The sequence below is a fragment of the Babylonia areolata genome, chromosome 20, assembly GCF_041734735.1.
Source record: "Babylonia areolata isolate BAREFJ2019XMU chromosome 20, ASM4173473v1, whole genome shotgun sequence".
In the NCBI taxonomy this organism is placed as follows: Eukaryota; Metazoa; Mollusca; class Gastropoda; order Neogastropoda; family Buccinidae; genus Babylonia; species Babylonia areolata.
The window spans coordinates 53,214,041-53,233,616 of record NC_134895.1 but is presented as its reverse complement, the minus strand read 5'-3'; the positions used below and the strand labels follow the sequence as shown (position 1 = coordinate 53,233,616).

General features: G+C 40.1%; 1 protein-coding gene across 9 annotated transcripts in view; it reads right to left on the bottom strand.

Moving 5' to 3' along the window:
- The window catches only part of LOC143294722 (uncharacterized), a 60,968-nt gene extending 41,609 nt beyond the window's left edge, over nt 1-19,359 (bottom strand). For 2 of the 9 annotated variants that reach the window (XM_076606152.1, XM_076606160.1), the window contains exons 1-2: nt 11,939-12,303; nt 9,489-9,582 (exon numbers count right to left, since the gene is read on the bottom strand). The gene's annotated coding sequence lies outside the window, so the exon portion shown is untranslated. The other 7 variants (XM_076606154.1, XM_076606153.1, XM_076606156.1 and 4 more) reach the window with 7 other exon arrangements.
- Nucleotides 19,360-19,576: the final 217 nt, after the last annotated feature.

Below are 19,576 nucleotides of genomic sequence, written 5' to 3'. Positions count from 1 at the left end.
CCACGCATGACTGTTTACATGCCACATGTACCAGTGGGTTTTTCCACGCATGACTGTTTACATGCCACATGTACCAGTGGGTTTTTCCACGCATGACTGTTTACATGCCACATGTACCAGTGGGTTTTTCCACGCATGACTGTTTACATGCCACATGTACCAGTGGGTTTTTCCACGCATGACTGTTTATAAGCCACATGTACCAGTGGGTTTTTCCACGCATGACTGTTTACATGCCACCATATATGCAGCCAGCTGAACTTGGAAGACCCTGCAAGCGCTTCAAGGGCACCTTGAAGACAAACCTCAAAGCCTGTGACATAGACATCACCTCTTGGGAAACTGATGCCCTTGACCGCTCTCGCTGGAGGCTGCTGTGCTCTAGTGGCATAAAGACATTTGAAAACGCTGGCCATTAAGGAGAAGCGTGAGCGAAGGAAGCAGGGTTCAACTTCTGGAGACGTTTTCCCTTGCAACACCTGTGGGAAGTGCTGCGCATCCAGAATCGGCCTCTTCTCCCATATTATGAGGACACACACCAACAGATAAGCCTGCCTGCCTACTCATCTGTCGGTCCGATGGGAGACTCCATCATCGAATATATGCAGCCATACTCTGTTTTCAGAGGTGTTTATGCTGGGTATGTTTGTTTCCAAGCCCCACCAAATGATGACACAGGTTCTCAGAACTTCAACGCGCATATTTGATTTTCTGCATGCATATACACATGAAGGGGATTCAGGCATGGGCAGGTTTGCACACCTGTTGACCTGGGAGACAGGAGAAAGTTTGATCCTTTACCCACCTGGTGCAGTGACTGAGGTTTTAAACCCAGGACCCTCAGATATAAAGTTCAATGCAGATACACATATTCACACACACACACAAACACAAACACACACACAAACATGCACACACACACACACACACACACACAACATGCACACACACAAACACAGATAATGCATGCTCACACATACACCCTTATACAGATACACATATTCTCTCTCTCTCTCTCTCTCTCTCACTCAATGCTTTAACCACTTGGCTGTTGCACCCATCTGCTAATGTACTGCAGACAAGCAGGTTATGATGAGCAACAGGAGAAACACATTGTGTAGCTGTATACTCCCTCCACAACAGATTGTCTGCATATATATGTGTGTGTGTGTGTGTGTGTGTGTGTGTGTGTGTGTGTGTGTGTGTGTGTGTGTGTGTGTGTGTGTGTGTGTGTGTGTGTGTGTGTGTGTGTGTGTGAGAGAGAGAGAGAGAGAGAGAGAGAGAGAGAGAGAGAGAGAGATCTTCTGTTTAACGTCTATTCATTAAAAGTGTTATTAGATGTGTTTGTGTGTGTGTGTGTGTGTGTGTGTGTGTGTGTGTGTGTGTGCATGTGCATGTTTGTGTGTGTGTGTGTGTGTGTGTGCATGTTTGTGTGTGTGTGTGTGTGTGTGTGTGTGTGTGTGTGTGTGTGTGTGTGTGTGTGTATAGATGGTTGGTTACCTGGGGAAGATGTGTCTTGAAATGATTGACAAGGTGAGACGGAGTTAACGTCTGCCAACCTGAATTTGCCATTTTGATCAGATCTGTGCTGTTATCTAACCTGGAGCAACTTTGGAAAACTAATTAAAAAAAAAAATTAAAAAAATTAAAAAAAACTTGCCAAGACTTCAAACATATACCCAAGCATGCTGTTCTGTCAAAAAGAAAAACAACAACAAAAAAACAACAACAAAAAACAGAGACAAAGACACAGACAAAATGGCATATAAAAAGAAAAAGAATAATCCAAAAGAAATTGTCCACAGCCAAAGTTGTTTGAAATGGAATACACTGATCTGATCTCTCATTTAATTGAGTGTTCAAATTTGGAGATGAGCATATCACATACATAATACAGAAGTCTTGGAAAATTGTAACACATTAAAGTCTTCATGATAGTACAGTTACAGTAAAAGGCTACGATAGTTAGTATTAATCTATCACACACACACAGATAACGAACGCTCACTCATACACCCTTATACAGATACACATATTCACACACACACACACACAAATACAGTCAGTACCTGAAAGAGGAAGAGAGTAAAATGAGTCATTACACAGGATGTAGCACACACTATGCATCTCACTCTCTACGATCGGCTTCAGATCCACTCTGTTGACGCATACCCAGATTCAAACACTTGACTGTTGGCCGCCGTTCTTTCTCTGTCTCTGGACCTTGTAATTGGAATGAACTTCCTCTTTCGCTTCATCAGGTTTCCATACTCAGCTCTTTAAAGTCGCCTTAAAACCCACCGCTTTCCAAAATAGCCTGCCTTTCTTGCCTCTTCCTTGTCTTCAGTTGTTGGGTTTTTTTCCCCCTAGGTTTAGAGTTATGCATGCGTTTGAATGACTGGTGCGAAAGTGCTTTGATTTGTCTCTGCACAAGATTCAGCGCTATATTAATATAATAATTAACTAATTTTTAAAAAACGCCAATCAAAAAGCACACAGTTTGTCCACCAGTAGAATATCACACAGATAAAGAACCGTGTGTGAGTGATGTGCATGTATGTGGCTGAGAGAGTTCATTTTTCTTCTTTTTTTTCTTTTTCTTTTCTTTTTTTTTTTGGTTGTTGTGTGTTTGTTGTTGTTTTTCTCGGCCAATGAAGAAAGGCATGTGAAGAGCACTAAAGAAACATGAAAGTAAAACGAGTGAGACAATGTGCTCCAGGATCTTGTATGCAACTGACTCAGGCCATAAAAAAAGACAGTAAAAGGCTTCCCTTTTAAACACACATACAGACAGCAAAATTTAAAAAATGGGAAGATAAAATTAAATTATTTCAAGTAACTTTAGAGAGAGAGAGAGAAAAAAAAGAAAGAAAAAAAAAGAGGAGAAGCAGAAGAAGAAGGATGAAGAGCAGAAGGGGAAGGTGAAAGAGAAAAAACAAGAAGAAGAAGAACAAGAATAAGAACAAGAAGAACTTAAATAATATCAATCTTCCTCCAAAATTTTGTACTGCACTTTTTTTTCTCTTTTTTGATTCCTTACTGAGAAATTCTGGCTGGCATATTTCTATGATGCATAACACAGTCAGCTGACTCAATATAACCTAGCTCTAAATGTAACCAGAGATTTAGCAATATAATGACCATATCAAATCCCAAATGATATTTTGCACAAAACTTAGACACTGTTCACACTACACTCTAATGCTGATGGGAAAAGAAAATGCGAAAGTGTTTCAAAATGGAAATAATAAAAAGGAAAAAGAAAAAAGAAAAGAAATCTCGTTAAAACCAAGAAAAATATGCTCTGCATATTCATCACTTTACAGCAACTCATTGGTAACATAAACAAGGTGACAAAAACTGGACTTTTCAATCAATGACACACACACACACACACACACACACACAAACAAAATAACAAAAGCACATTCACTTAAAAATCCAGTGTTCATGGACAGAGAAGACACACCACCCCCTGTTAATGAACACACACACACACAGATAATGAGATATACAGAGATATATAGGCATATATATATATATATATGGGTGTGGGTGTGTGTGTGTACTATACAAAATAGCCACAAGATGCTGGAAGGTCTCCCACAAATACCATCCCCACCATAAAGCCACGTACAAGCACAGCCTGGGCATTCCCACTCTTCCTCTTCCTGGCAGTGTTATGTGAGAAAATGTTCTTTCTACACAGACACATCCTGTTTGAAAATAAACACGCTGAGAAAAATTCAGTACGACGAGATTAATCATGACTTGTTACTCAGCCAAACCAATTGACAAGAAATGAATTCACTATTCACTGTCCATTTTTGACTACTGTTTACAAGAAAATGCTCTCCCTGGGCTGATTTTTTTTCCTTCTCTGTTTCAAATCAATAATAATAATAATGGATACTTATATAGCACACTATCCAGAAATCTGCTCTAGGTGCTTTACAAAAACGCATTTGTTAAAATAAAACATTATATCTATGTTACATACACACACCAAAATGTGACTACACACACACACACACACACACACACACACAAAGACACGAAAATCAAGAAGGAATGGGAAAAATTAACTATCACCATATTAGTTACCACGCACCTGCCCTTATGCTTGGCTATCAGATGAGTGAACTCAAAATGAAGAGTAGCTTCAAGTCTACACAACATCATTCCCTATAAGGTATTACAGTTACTCTACACATCATTATTCCCTATAAGGTATTACAGTCACTCTACCTGTTCCTGCGTATGAGTATCTGTCCAATCAAAACTGCACAAGGATTCCAGTCAAAGTCTGTTGTTTCGTTCATCCACTCTGGTTCTCCTTCATGCATGTCCAGTTCTGCTTCTATTTGTAGTCTCCCATTTATAAATGACAGGTTGAAAAAACAAAGGTACTCACTGCCCCTCTTAACTGAACTGAAAAGTTTGTCAAACACATTTCCCAAAAAGTATGACAACTTGTTACGTTTTCGAAAAACCAGCATTCTGATGAGAAGAGAACGCTTTCAAGAAAAGAAAAAAGAACAAAGAGAGAGAGAGAGAAAAGAGAGTGACACGACAGTCAGCATGAAAAGAGTCAGGATCATTTCAGCGAAAGAAAGTTTGAAAGAGATTCCTCTCTATCTTAGTGGTGCAAATAAAAAGAAAAAGAAAAAGAAAAGAAATTCTACTTAAATCTTGTCATATCTCTAGTCATGATCTAATCAGCCATAAATGACTACCTCTATTCTTTACTGACTGTCCTAACTACAGCGGAATGTACGACTTGCCATGACTTGGTTCCAATAATGTCAACAGAATTTTTTCAGAAATGCAAGCCTGGTGGGGTGAGACAGGGTGGAGGGTGACAGAGCTGGCAATATCTAAGGAACACCACAAAAGACGTGAAAAAACAATCGTAAAAGTCGTTATCTAATCCTCACACAACTTTCTGGTGTATATATGTGTTTGCTCAGGATCTCACATGCAAAATAAAAAACAAAAAAACAACATGTGTCTGGGTTCTGGGTGGAAAGATGAAGAACAGAAGCCAGACTTCTTCTCTGCGTTCGTGGGCTGCAACTCCCATGTTCATTCATGTACGAGTGAACTTTTACATGCAAGACCATTTTTACCCTGCCATGAAGACAGCCATACTCAATTTTTGGGGATGTGCATGCTGGGTATGTTCTTGATTCCATAACCCACTGAACGCTAACAGGGACTGCAGGATCTTCTTCTTCTTCTTCTGCGTTCACTCGTATGCACACGAGTGGGCTTTTACGTGTATGACCATTTTTACCCCGCCATACAGGCAGCCATACTCCGTTTTCGGGGGTGTGCATGCTGGGTATGTTCTTGTTTCCATAACCCACCGAACGCTGACATGGATTACAGGATCTTTAACGTGCGTATTTGATCTTCTGCTTGCATATACACACGAAGGGGGTTCAGGCACTAGCAGGTCTGCACATATGTTGACCTGGGAGATCGTAAAAATCTCCACCCTTTACCCACCAGGCGCCGTCACTGTGATTCGAACCCGGGACCCTCAGATTGCAAGTCCAACGCTTTAACCACTCGGCTAATGCGCCCGTCTGCAGGATCTTCAATGTATGACATTTTATCTTCAGCATGTGTATACACACCAGCAGGATTCAGGCCTGCATATACATTGACCGAGGAGATCAGAAAAATTCTCCACCCTTTAGCCACCAGGTGCACCAAAAGTGGGGATCAAACTAAGGAAACTGGAGTGAGAATCCACTACACCCATCCATCCAGAAGACAGACAGAGCTGAGACAAGGAAAGGCCGACACAGGGCACAAGAAAGAGAGACAGAGAAAAACTCCTTTCACTGTTGTACCATTTATGAGAAAGAAAAAAAAAATCTGCCATCACTCTACATGTAGAGGGGCACTTAGAAAGACTTTAAAAAATTCAAAGTAATTGTCACACATCTTTTCACACATTAAATTTTCAACTTGCATTTCAAAAATACAAAACTCCAGATGACAAAGAATGTGCTTTGTCGTTTTCCTTATTTTATATTCTTAAGGGTAAAATGACAGACATGAATGCCACAAATCATGGCATTTAAGAAGTTGCTAATGGCTGAACATGACACAGAAAAACATATCACCATTGTAAACAGAAATTCTGTTAACATTCACACATGCTGGGACTGAAACAAAAGTTTCTTAGAAACTAAAGACAATTCACACCAGTCACTTATGCACAACCGTCATCAGAGCAGGAAAAAAAACAATCACTGACTCCATAATGATTAACAAACTCATAATGCTTTAACATGATTTTGTATTTGCAAAACTATGCAACTGGCTGATATATATATATATATACTTTCAAGGTGGATTTTGATATTTTGTTGTCACTGATTTTGTTTTGTTTCTGTTTTGTTTGTTTTCATTTCCTCCCTTTGTTTTTTGTATGTTTGAAAAGAAATATTTAAAATGTTGAAAACAACAACAACAAACAAACAAACAAACAAAAAAAACCCACTAAAGAAAGAAAAAAAAATTAAACACTTGTCTGAGATGAATTAGGCATGTGTTTCTGGTGAAGTCAGTCACTGTCACTTCCACACGTTGGCATCAGTTAAATAGAAAGCGATGCAACAGTCAGTATGAAAAGAATCAGGGTTATGCTATGCTAAACAAACTTTATAAGAAATCTCGTTCAGCCTCTCTATATCTGACTGCAAATTAAAACACCAAACAAATTTCAAACCTTGTCAAATCTCTGGTCATGATTTAATCAGCCCTTAAGCAAATCCATCTCCCCTTTTTATATGTATATATATATTTTTTTAACAACAGATATGGTGTAGCATATATGGATTGATCTGCATGAAACATTGACACTTTGAAACTGAATTTGGCATCAAATATTACATGATAAAAAGAACAGAAACTATACAGGTTGAACTGACCTAAGCCCTGGACATCGGGATAAAACATCATCTCCACATCAACAAAACCACTGTGAAAGAAGCTGGAGAACGGTCTGCCCAGTGAACATGGCCTTTATATCTACTGAAAACTGTTCCAGAATTTTCCCCAAACTGTATGATGTGGCATGTTGTGCCAGCCATGCTGGCAGATTTTCTGAAAAAAACATACCATCAGCTGACAATTCTCAGATTACAGACTGTACAACAGAACAGTATGCACCAGGGAGAGAGAGAGAGAGAAGAAGAGAGGGTGACTGCACGTGGGCAGTGGGGGCATGGGGGGTGGGGGGGCTTGGGGGGTGGGGGCTGAGCTGGGTGGGCAGTGGAAGAGAGGGGGCAGGGGAAGGGAGGGAGTACTGGTAGCTCTCTTTCAGGAGAGACACTAAATAGATAAATGACTGGACACTGAAAGAGAATATATTTATATTCCACCTAACCGTTACACACCTGTTACACACTTCAAGGAACAAGTGCAACATTCAGTACACAGGGATTTACACATAAAGGGAACCAGGGTGGAAATGTTACTTGCACCAAAGACAGTGGCACTTTTACTTCAGTTTGTCTCACCAGGACCATGAAAACATAAGAATTAAAAAAAAAAAAAATCATTAAAAAGATGCATTTTGCAAAAGTGTCAAATACTGAGAAGGTAAACCAGGACTGATATCCCTGGATTTCTATGAAACTCTGTGGAATGAAGGAGGTGGTGGTGTTTACCTGCAAATTATATAAGTTTAATATTGACTGGGATATATGGTCCATGGAATGCCCTCTTTTTTGTGTTGGTTTTATAGAAAACAAAGGGTTTATCTCTTTTTTTCTTTTTTTTTTGTGTGCTTAGAGTTGACTTCAAGATTCTGTGCCTTATTAATAATATTATTATTATTAGTAGTAGTATTTTTATGTATTTATCTATTTTTTTTATATCTTTTATTTATTTATTTATTTTTGTTATTTTATTTTATTTTATTTTATTTTTATTTTTATTTTCTGTCTATTCACCATCCAGACAACTCCGTTCCTCAAACGACAAGCGCACACTGTCCATTCCAAAGATTCATACTAAAACTTATGGCGAACATTCCTTTTCTTTTGTTGCACCTAAACAATGGAATTCACTGCCCTCACACCTCCGTTACACCCCAACACCTGCATTCAAGAGAGCACTCAAAACATATCTTTTCAAACTATACTTTTCTCACTGAATTTTTTCCATCTGTATATGCTTGCTGTGATTTTTGTTGCTGGATGTGCTTTTTGCATTGGTGATACCTGGTTCCCTGGTGTTTATTTTTGACAGTGATGAATGTGGCGTGCTTTGTTTTGCTGTGATTTGCACCTGTGGGATTTGAGACTGTGATGGCGCCTGTGTCAATTTATGTATATGTATATATGTGTGTGTATATATGTGTATGTATGTGTGTGTATGTATATGTGTGTGTGTATATATATATATATATATATATATATATATATATATATATCTTTTATCATGTCAGTCTTACATATGCATATTTTAGCCATTGTCATGTTAAACTTTGTAGACTTTGTACATATTTTACGACACTTAGTCTTAAATTTCATTTTTTTAATTTTTTATTGTGAAGTGCGGTGAGCCCCATCTGAGATGGGGGTGTATATATACATATACATAAATTGACACTGCGCTGTATAAGCCTACATTATTTATTATTATTATTTTATTGATCTATTTTTTCTCAAGGCCTGACTAAGCGTGTTGGGTTACGCTGCTGGTCTGGCATCTGCTTGGCAGATGTGGTGTAGCATATATGGATTTGACCTGAACGCAGTGACGCCTCCTTGAGCTACTGATACTGATACTGATACTAATCAAATCCACATAATTTAGAAAACTCATTGTCCTCGAGACAAACAGTATGTGTGAATGGCTGAAACAGCCATTGAAACGAAAAACAGAGAGAGAAAGAGAGAGAAGAGAGAGAGAGAGAGAGAGAAATAAAAAGATATATAGTCAGAGGTAGGAGGGGGAAACTGCCACAAATACATACACCACAAGAAAGATAGAAAGTCTGAAACAGGCAGAGAAAAGAAAAACAACAAACACAACAAATACCCGCAAATAAGAACAGCAACAATAACAATAGTGAAATCAACTAGAACAGACCACTAATGAAAACTGACATGCTGTGGTGCATGAGCAACTGCTGTACCTCATACTCACAAAAAAAAAAAAAGAAAAAGAAAAGTGACCTCTCACAGGGAACAGTATTCAAATGCTATTGTATCTCATACTCAAAAACAAATTGCACAAAGGAAACTTTACAGTATGTGATCAACCTTTCTGACTGTCACACAAAGCACACTGATGGGCTACAGTTTATAATCAACTATTGTAACTCTTACTCACAAACAAATCACACAGCAAACTCTGATAGGCTGCAGTATACAAACGTTGTAACTCATACTCACAAACAAATCACACTGCGAACAGTGGCAGGCTGCAGTTTACGATCAACTATTGTAAATCATACTCACAAACAAATCACACAAAGTGGCTGCACCGCCTCCAACGTCAGCAGAGACACACTGGCAGCCCAGCCCAGTGAACAAGGACTCTCTATCCTGTTTTCTGGAAAGAAAAAAACAGTTCTGTTTATCATGTCAATTTTTTTATTATTATCCTTTTATTAGTATTAGTATTATTAGTACTACTACCTTTTTCTATATTATAATTATTATTTATTTATTTATTTATGTAAGCTTATCTATTATTTATTCCCCCATTTATTTTTTAATTTTAATTTTTTTGTTTTTGTTTTGTTTTTTGTTTTTTTTCTCAAGGCCTGACTAAGCGCATTGGGTTACGCTGCTGGTCAGGCATCTGCTTGGCAGATGTGGTGTAGCGTATATGGTTTTGTCCGAACGCAGTGACGCCTCCTTGAGCTACTGAAAACTGAATCACTAATTAGTATCTATCATATATATAATAGTAGTGGCCTCTGTCCATTGCATAAGACAACATATTTGTGGCTGTCGGTATTCACATTGAGGAGTTAGAATAGTGTCTCAGTGTTGAACAATTCAATCCTGGAACAGTATTGTCTTTTGTCCATTCCACAAGACATCAGATTTGTGGCTGTTGGTATTCACACTGAGGAGTAAGAATAGTGTCTCAGTGTTGAACAATTCAACCCTGGAACAGTATTCTCTGTTACAGACTTCACACTAGATTGTTGTTGGAGCAGCATGTGTGTGTGCCTTCCTCTGCTACATTTTCTGAACAAGTCGTCTATGACTGCCTTTGACACAGCTTCCTAATTAAACAATTCATACTTTATTTCATCTCTAGCTGATCCATTTTGTGTCTTCCATCCTTATGATGCATGGACTTAAGTCCTTCCTCATTCAATGAATTCCTAATGAAGGCTGCTACAGTGAAACAATGCTAGCACATGGAATTATCATTATGATGTGCAAGGATGTGACCGAGGAACAATGCTAGTTCATGAAATTATGACTAACTCTGATGTACTGCAGGTTTCGTATCAGGCTTTTCATTCTCATAACATGGTAAATATCATGTCACTGACAAGAAGTATGCAGATTACAGGCCATAAAAATCTGTGTGTGTGTGTGTGTGTGTGTGTGTGTGTGTGTGTGTGTGTGTGTGTGTGTGTGTGTGATTGTGTGTGTGTGTGTGTGTGTGTGTGATTGTGTGTGTGTGTGTGTGTGTGTGTGTGTGAATAGAATAGAATAGAATATCTGTGTGTGTGTGTGTGTGTGTGTGTGTGTGTGTGTGTGTTCATGAGCACATTTCAAATGTATGTTTCAAATAAGATTTGCTTTGCCTATTTGGAGATCAGAGAATATATGAAAAACACAACTGTATTGTCTGTAAATTCAGATAGATTTGTCTTTTGGCTCAAGTATATATGCAAAACATCACACATACCAAGCACATTCACATTCAGATCATGAACATCCATAAAAACATATATACAACCCAATATCAAATAATACATTCAGTTTTGACAAGGCAAGAAAACCACATGTCACTGAAACACAAGGAAAGCCAACATTCACTCCCTGCTACACACAAACTCATATACCCACACACTTGTATACAAACCAAACTACACCCCCTCCTCACACATGCACATGTACATCAATCACTCTGGCAACAATAGCATGCCAGCCATGCCACATCATTATGAAGGTTAAAACTTCATAGAAAACACTTCCATATGTATCACATAAATGCATAAAATAAATAACTAAAAATAAAAAAAATAAAAAACAACGTTAAAAAAACAAATTCACTCACTCAAATACACACCCAGCCAACACACCTATTCCCCAAGCCTGGACCTTTCACACACAAGTATACACGTCTGGGCACACTGGCAATGACACTACACCACCCACTATCGCATATATTATATCGCATAAGGTGTGAGTGTAGCAGTCTCTTCGGAGGCGTGGGTTCGATCCCACCGCTGCCACCATGTAATATTATGTAAAGGGACAAATGGAGTCCAGACAGAGTGCTTCTGTGTAAGCCACGTTTATTCTGCCAAGTTCATATTAACCGGAGTTTTATTTCCCTTTGCTCGTCTCGACACACAAAGCACTACAAACGCATGCATGCATCATACTACATAAGAATGAATTAACTTATTAAGAAATATCAGATGAATAAAAAAAGAAAAAAGAAAAAAAAGATAAATAGACAGAATAATGAAAATCTGAATATAGTACCATATACAATCATTCATAAAATGGCTACACTTAGTTTAAAATGGAATTTAAAGATACAAAAAATGGATGCAATAGATGAGTTAAAAGAAGTTTAAATTTGGAAGAAAAGAAATCATTTTTATTTAAAAAAACAATAAACAAACAAACAAACAAACAAACACACACACCCGCACACACACACACACAATGTGGCAATGTGTACATTGTCTCAGAACTGATCGACTTACTTTCGTTATTCGTCCAGTATTTCGATCGACAAGTCAGTGTAAACAAAACAAAACAGTTCTCGGATACAGACGCACAATGCTCTAAAAAGTAACTGTTTGAAAGAACCACCGAGAATGAGCTGTGAATGGAACACCGAGATGGTTGTACAAACCAACTGTTTGGGATTTCCGTGGAACCATTTCTGAGAAACGAAAACGCACCTGGTGTCAAAAATCCAGACAAATATATCGTTTCTAGTTCTTCAGACGAGGAAACACATTCCATAAGATTGGCAAAATTTGATATCTTGTTCTTATCACAGCTCCTCATCTGATCTCTCAACTTTTCTTCAGTCCCTGTTTTGTTCTTCTATCAACAACGAATAATATTTACCTGTTTCTCAAAAACGATCTGAAACCAACTTATCGTTAGATAGAGATGTTCTCAAATTGGGCGCTTCTCATATGGTGTGTGTGTGTGTGTGTTGAGAGAGAGTCTGAAGACTGACCATCGCACAAGTCCTTCATCCTTCATCCGTCGAGTGTCCACAATCATCCGGCTGATTATTCTGACACTTTTGGGGAGTTGACGAAAAAAAAAATTCTTTACTGCAGGAGGCTGCTACCTCTTGACCTGAATAGGTCAAGAGTCTTTGAAGTCACAGCAGCCTCGGCGGTCAAGTTGTTGTTCCGCGAGCTGACAGACTTGCTGGCAACGCAACAACAACGAGCGGCCTACATCTAGGAAAGTCGGAAATCCTCAGAAAAGTCAAAGAATATCAAAAAGAACAGGTACAAAGCCATCATACCATCGATCGCCTCAAAGAAATAATGGTAGAGAGAGGGAGTGGCCGTAAGTCTAGCATGAAAGGTAGAGGGGGGGAGGGGGAATGGGTGGGAGCAACGGAACATTGGAACGTGCGGGTGTGCATATATATATATATATATATATATATATATATTTGTATGTATGGGTTTGGGGTGGGGGATATGGGCGTATGTGTGTGTGCTTGTACAAGTAAGTGTGCCTCAGTGTGTGTGCGCCGTGGAAGCTGCGATACGTATTTGATTGTGCTTTCATATCTGTGAAACTGGACTGTTTGGTGCATATCTGTTATGCATATGTGTATGTGTGAATGTGTGTCTGCATGTTTTACATTTATTTGCTAAAATTATCATCATTGTTGTCTTTTTTATTTATTTTTTTATTTTATTTTATTTATTTATTTGCTTATTATTATTTGTGTGTGTGTGTGTGTGTGTGTGTGTGTGTGTGTGTGTGTGTGTGTGTTACCAATGAGTTGCTGTAAAATGATGAATATGCAGAGCATATTTTTGTGTACGGGTCCCAAACTGTGCACGCGTATTCCAGGACTGGGCGCACCAGTGCTTTGTAAGCGGTCTCTTTGATATTGCGAGCACTGATTTTCAGTTTGCGCATCAAGAAACCTATGGTCTTGTTAGTTTTACTGATGATGTTTTTTATGTGTTGAACTTGGTATTTGGTCGAAGTGACATTTGCCAAGATCTGACTGTGTAGATGGTAGCTTGAGACACTAAGTTTGTTCTTTCGTTTGGGGCTGATGAGGCGGAAGAGGGGTACATTTGCCAGGATGGAAAGCCATGCCCCAACTCTTTTCCCACTTTCAAAGCTTTTGTAGATCCTGCTTGGTCTTGGCTTGTTGTTATTTACCGGTAGACAGCTGAGTCATCCGCGAAGAGACGTGTCTGTGAGGAGAGATTTTCGGGCAAGTCGTTAATGTAGGCCAGGAAAAGACTCTGTCCTAAAATGGAGCCCTGAGGTACTCCCAATTTGACACTTCCGAAGTCTGATCTGGTTCCATCAACCACAACAGCCTGTCTACGATCTTGCAGGAATCCACCAATCCACCTGTTGATATGGCCCCGGACTCCATACTGATGTAACTTGTGGAGGAGGAGCGAGTGGTTTACCTTGTCAAAGGCCTTTGCGAAATCCATGATGACAATATCTGTTTGGCTGCATTTTTCCATTGTCTCTGTCGGTTCTTCCATCAGCTGAAATAGTTGCGTCTTGCAAGATCTTCCTCTGCGGAAACCATGTTGACGTGGGGAAAGTATCTTGTTGCTCTCTAGGTGGTTCATTAGAGCACTGACAGTAATGTTCTCCATGATCTTGCAGGGCACACATGTCAGAGAGACTGGCCTGTAGTTTGCAGAATCGTAGTGCTCCCCTTTTTTGAAAACTGGGGCGACATTTGCTGATCTCGTCTTCGGGTACAGCTCCGGTGTTGATGGAGGATTGGAATATGCGAGTCAGTATGGGAGCAATCTGTGGCGCAAGAGTCTTCAGTACCTTGGGCGTTATCTCATCGGGTCCACAAGCTTTGTATGGATTTAATCCTTTGAGGAGCTTTAGGACACCATCCTCGGAGATCTGGATACTGGTCAGCTCCGGATAGTCTGCATGTCTCATCTGGCATTTCTCCTGAAACTCCTCCCTCGTGTAGGCTTTTCCTTGGTGAACACAGATTGAAATTGCTTGTTCAGAGTTTCTGCTTGGTCCTTTGGCTCTGATATCAGTCTGCCATTCACTTTAAGAGGGAAGACACCTACTTTTGCTGTCCTCTGATGCTTGATATAGGTCCAGAACCTTTTAAGCGAAGGAGGTTCACCCAGGGAAGTTTCAGTGATGGAGTCATTTATGTATGTCCAGTATTCTCGCCTGAGTTTGCACTGAATGGTCCTTCGCAGTTTTTGGCATTCATCTTTGAGCTCCTGTGTGCCCTTCTTTTTCATCATCTTGTACACACATGTTCTCCTATTGATGAGTTTTTTTAAGCTCTGGAGTAACCCAGGGTTTGCTGAACTTTGGGCGGGCCTGTTTGGATAGAACGTATGTTTCCACTGCCTCAGAGTAGGCTGCCATAAACTTGGTCCAGAGTTCTTGGGTTGAAAGGCTACCCTCTTCCTTTTTCCAGCCTGCTATCTAGTTCCTTAATGGCTTCCCTCATCCCGTCCCAGTTGGCTTTGTTGTACAGGTGAATCTTCCTCGGATTTTGCTTCGTCTTCTGCACATTTACGTTGTACTCGTAGTACACGATCTCGTGATCTGATACGCCCATTACAACTTCGACTCTCGGGACTAGGTGTTTGTGAGGACTAGGTCGAGTGTATTTTCGAGTCTGGTAGGTTCTGTGACCATCTGTTCGAGACCATGGTCCCTTAAAAAGGTATGGGTCGTGCATGACCTACACGAGCTTTCGAGGGGTGACCACGTTTTTTCCTCTGTAAAAAGCATGGGTCATACACGATCCACACAAGCGTCCGTGTGTAGTTAAAACGCTACCTTGGATTACTCATTAACTAATTAATGAATTAAAAAAAAAATGTTTTGGTAAAAGTTGACCTTTTAGGTGTAGGAAGCATTTCTGAAATTTCGTAGAAAAATATTGAGAAATGGCTGAGATATTTGCGTTTTTGTACCCTTCTGGGTCGTGTACGACCCACGATAGCCAGCGAAGGATAGCAACGGCAAGTCAGATTGCAAAATTGAGATTTCTTCTTCTTCTTCTTCTTTCTTTCCAAACACACATGATGCATTGTGACCATCAGAACATATCAAAATATAAAATATTTTTTGTTCAGTTTGAACCCCCATGTCTGGCCTCAAGCGGTGCAGTGTGCGCAGTACTGGCCCCATCGACCTTTACACCCGGGTTCACCTGTCATGGCCCTGCATGCTAATGCTAGGACGGTGACAGCGAAGTCCGCGGGTCGTAGCTTTTAAAACCCTTTCACCGCCAAGCTCGCATTTATGCACAGGCGTGGTAGAGGACCCATGTCACTGAAAGGTGACCAGATCATTGGTCTGTTATCCATGAACCTACTGCTCTTAATGTTTGGTGGAAGGATAGGCCATATTTTCTGTACATCGCAGGGGGAATCCCCAGCTATTCTTAGTCACTGTCTTTTCTGTGTTTATACCGCAAGTGAATTTTGTACTCTAAATTGACTGGCGGTGAAAGGGTCAAGTCAGACTGTCCTTGTCCTAGAAGGCTCGCCCGCCAGGGCTGTCAAGCACTATCTACCTAGCTATGTTATCCATGGCTGTGATCTAGTTCACATCATCTATTCCGCAAATCGAACTTTGTCTTGATAGTAATTATCGCCATATCGCCAAGGAAAGTTGTTTATATACTTTATGAAGTTGGATATAGAAGGGAGACAACAAATAAAGGTGAGGGTGTGGGAGTGGAGATGGGAGGAGGGGGGGTTGGGGGGGGGGGGGGGGGGCAGTCAGAGAGAGAGAGAGAGCGAGAGAGAGAGAGAGAGAGTTTCGCCATGCGCCTTTCTTTAATACTCACAGTGTATGGTCGTTTGACACGGTACAACCAAAAAGATTATAGTTTATATAGACTATATTTAAAATCCGGGTGTGCCACAATACCACTATACTTTTGCACATAGCTTGCCGTATAAGAAAACGGCATAGATTTCTGTCTGATTGTGCCGTCACACCACGGCATTGAGAACGGCGGTCCCGACACATTATTCACGCAGACTATAATTATCCTTCTTTCTCGCTGTCCTTGCTCGTTGAGTATTGAGTGGGGGGTTAAGAATTAGGTAAAGCCCTGCGAGGGGCCAACAAAATGCAGTGTTTGCTCCGGTTTCGCGTGGATCGTCGATATTCCCGAGAAACTTCTGTAACAGTATCAGTATCGGTATCAGTAGCTCAAGGAGGCGTCACTGGGTTCGGTCAAATCCATATAAGATACACCACATCTGCCAAGCAGATGCCTGACCAGCAGCGTAACCCAACGCGCTTAGTCAGGCCTTGAGAAAAAAAAAGAAGAGATAAAATAAAATAGAATAAATAAAGTACATAAAAAGCAATAATAATAAAAAAAAAGAAAAAAAAAGAAAAAGAAAAAAAAGATGAATACATAAAAATACTACTACTACTACTACTAATATTTAAAATGTGCAAAATATTGATGAAGTCAACTTGTGTAACAATTTAAGGCTTAGTGTGATTGACAGCGACAGCCATGCTGTTCGTGTCGAGTTGTTTCTGTAACGTGGAGCGTCAGTGACAAGGCCAAGGAAGTGAAGACGGGTTGTGCATGTCAGTCATGGCAGTGCGTGAGATCGTGTGGGTTGGGCAAAGGTTGTGGTTACGTATGAGTTAAACAGATTTGTGGAATTCTCTCTCTCTCTTGAGCACTCCCACGCGTGCATGCACACACGAAACACATACTTCACAAGTACGAAAACAAACACCACACCCCCACGCACGCACACGCTTGGCACTTTCACACACACACACACACACACACACACACACACACACACACACACACACACACACACACACACACACACACACACACACACACACATCCTAACATGAACGGTTTACGGTTGACAAAGATGGCCCTCCACACACACACACACACACACACACACAGTCATGTATTACTTGTATCTTGATGCATTTTCAGAACACGATCCTTCGATGAGGGTAAGCAAAGGAAGTGGATACGCATTGAATTCTCTCCATTGGCAAATCACTTCTCTGTTGCTCACAAAACGAATACAAAGACCTTTTCTTTCACGGTTGAGGTGTGTGTGTGTGTGGAGGGCCATCTTTGTCAATCGTAAACCGTTCATGTTAGGATATAAAATAAAATCAAGTTAAAAAAAAATTTAATCTAAAAAAAAAAAAAGGCCTACGTGCATGCCTGCACTGGAAAGGTATTGCTGATAAGGCTGTTGGGTGTATCGTGTTCCTACCAGTGCTGATTTTCTGAGAAACCAATCAGCTGAAAATGTAAGTGTTCGTGTAGACCAAGTGTACGGCGTAAATGATAGCATATTTTAAGCTGTATTAATTTTGTTCGGGGCTTTATTTTCTTAATCGTTATTTGGCCCATTATCACCTTTTATATGATAGTCAGTCGTGTCCGACTATGATCATCAAAACAGCAGAGGAGGCAACTGCTGTTCCGACTATCTGGGCTAGAATTTGATTTTTGTGGAGAGTGTCTTGCCCAAGTACATCCCCACTCTCTCGGCCAAGAGGGTTTTAGGACAGTCGGCGTTGGGATGGTTCCCAAAGGCCAACTAGCCCACAAGGCTGCAGCATTAAGAGCCAGTGCAATTTTGCCTCCTAGTTTGAGAGTCATAGTCCTTCACAAAAGACTAAGATGTAAATGGTTTCCCATTGACTGGAGAAACCATTGATAATACAGCTCTCACTTTGCTGTTGGCCCAAATGTAAACTTATGTCATTCTGTGATAAAAGCCGAGTGTTGGGCCTAATTATTACCTACACACCCACAGTAAGCATAATCCATGAGACAAAGCAGAATACTTGTAAATGAGAACTTCTGTGTCTTGAGTATGCTATGTTATCGTTACTGCTATGATAATCATGATGAGCAGCAGCATCAGCTTAAATCATTACATCAGCAAATGTAGCAGCAGCAGCAGCAGTCAAAAGTAGCTTAACGTCAAAATCTTCATAAATTACACGGTTCATGATGCTATCTCTAATTTCTTTTTACCCTTTCTTGGGATATGAAGAATTTCAAACAAAACTGAAAATAAAACAAATGAAATAAAATAACATGATGAACATGGAAAACCCCCGAATAAACAGTGTCAGCAACACTCACGTGCCGAATGCAAAGTATATGTATACCTGTAGATAACGCATGCTCTATCAATACTGTTACCCAATTCTCCCCAGTCCTGCTACCAAAATCAAACCCCGCAAACACGCGCTTAAAACATTAAGAATATCCATAAAGCTTGTTTAGAAAGAAAGTAAAGATACAGTACCTGTAGCCATGGCAATGCCGGTAAACAAACGGCGGCAAACCGTAACAGTCTCTCTCTATATGTCGTCACTTAGTTGTTTTTTGTTTTTTTTTGAGACATTGAGTGGTGGTCTGGACGCTAGTCATTCGGTCTCCTGACAAAATTCTGTAAAAAAAATCCACTCCGATAGGAAAAACAAATAAAACTGCACGCACGAAAAAATACACACACACACAAATGGGTGGCTCTCAGTAGTATAGCGACGCGCTCTCCCTGGGGAGAGCAGCCCGAATTTCACACAGAGAAATCTGTTGTGATAAAAAAAAAAAAAAATAAATAAATAAATAAATAAATTAAAAAAAAAGAAGAAGAAAGAAAACAGAAAGCATATTAATTCTAATTCTCATGGCAATAATAAGCATGACGGTCTGACACGGCACATGATATCGTGTATAGTAGGCCTAACACAGTTATATGGGTTTCACAATAGGCCTATATCATTTCCTTCACCTAAACAACAACAACAGAAAAAAAAAAAAGGCTACGATGTGTCCACACGAACACTGTGCATACATTGGCCACCCGATCCTCGAAAACGTTCCGCGCGGCACACAAAAGGAAATTATACCCAGTTATTTTCCTTCGTTTCCGAACACGCGTCTTTATACCCCGACACTTCAGGCTCGACTTGGAAATCGAAACTGTGTCAAAAGCGTGTGGGTGCAACTCAGTACCGCTTATTAACACCCAAGCTACCCAAAACTGGCGTCGCTCATCTTTATTATTATTATTATTATTATTATTGGGGATGAAGTACTGGGGATGAAGCTAAGTGTCGAGATCTCGCTCCCC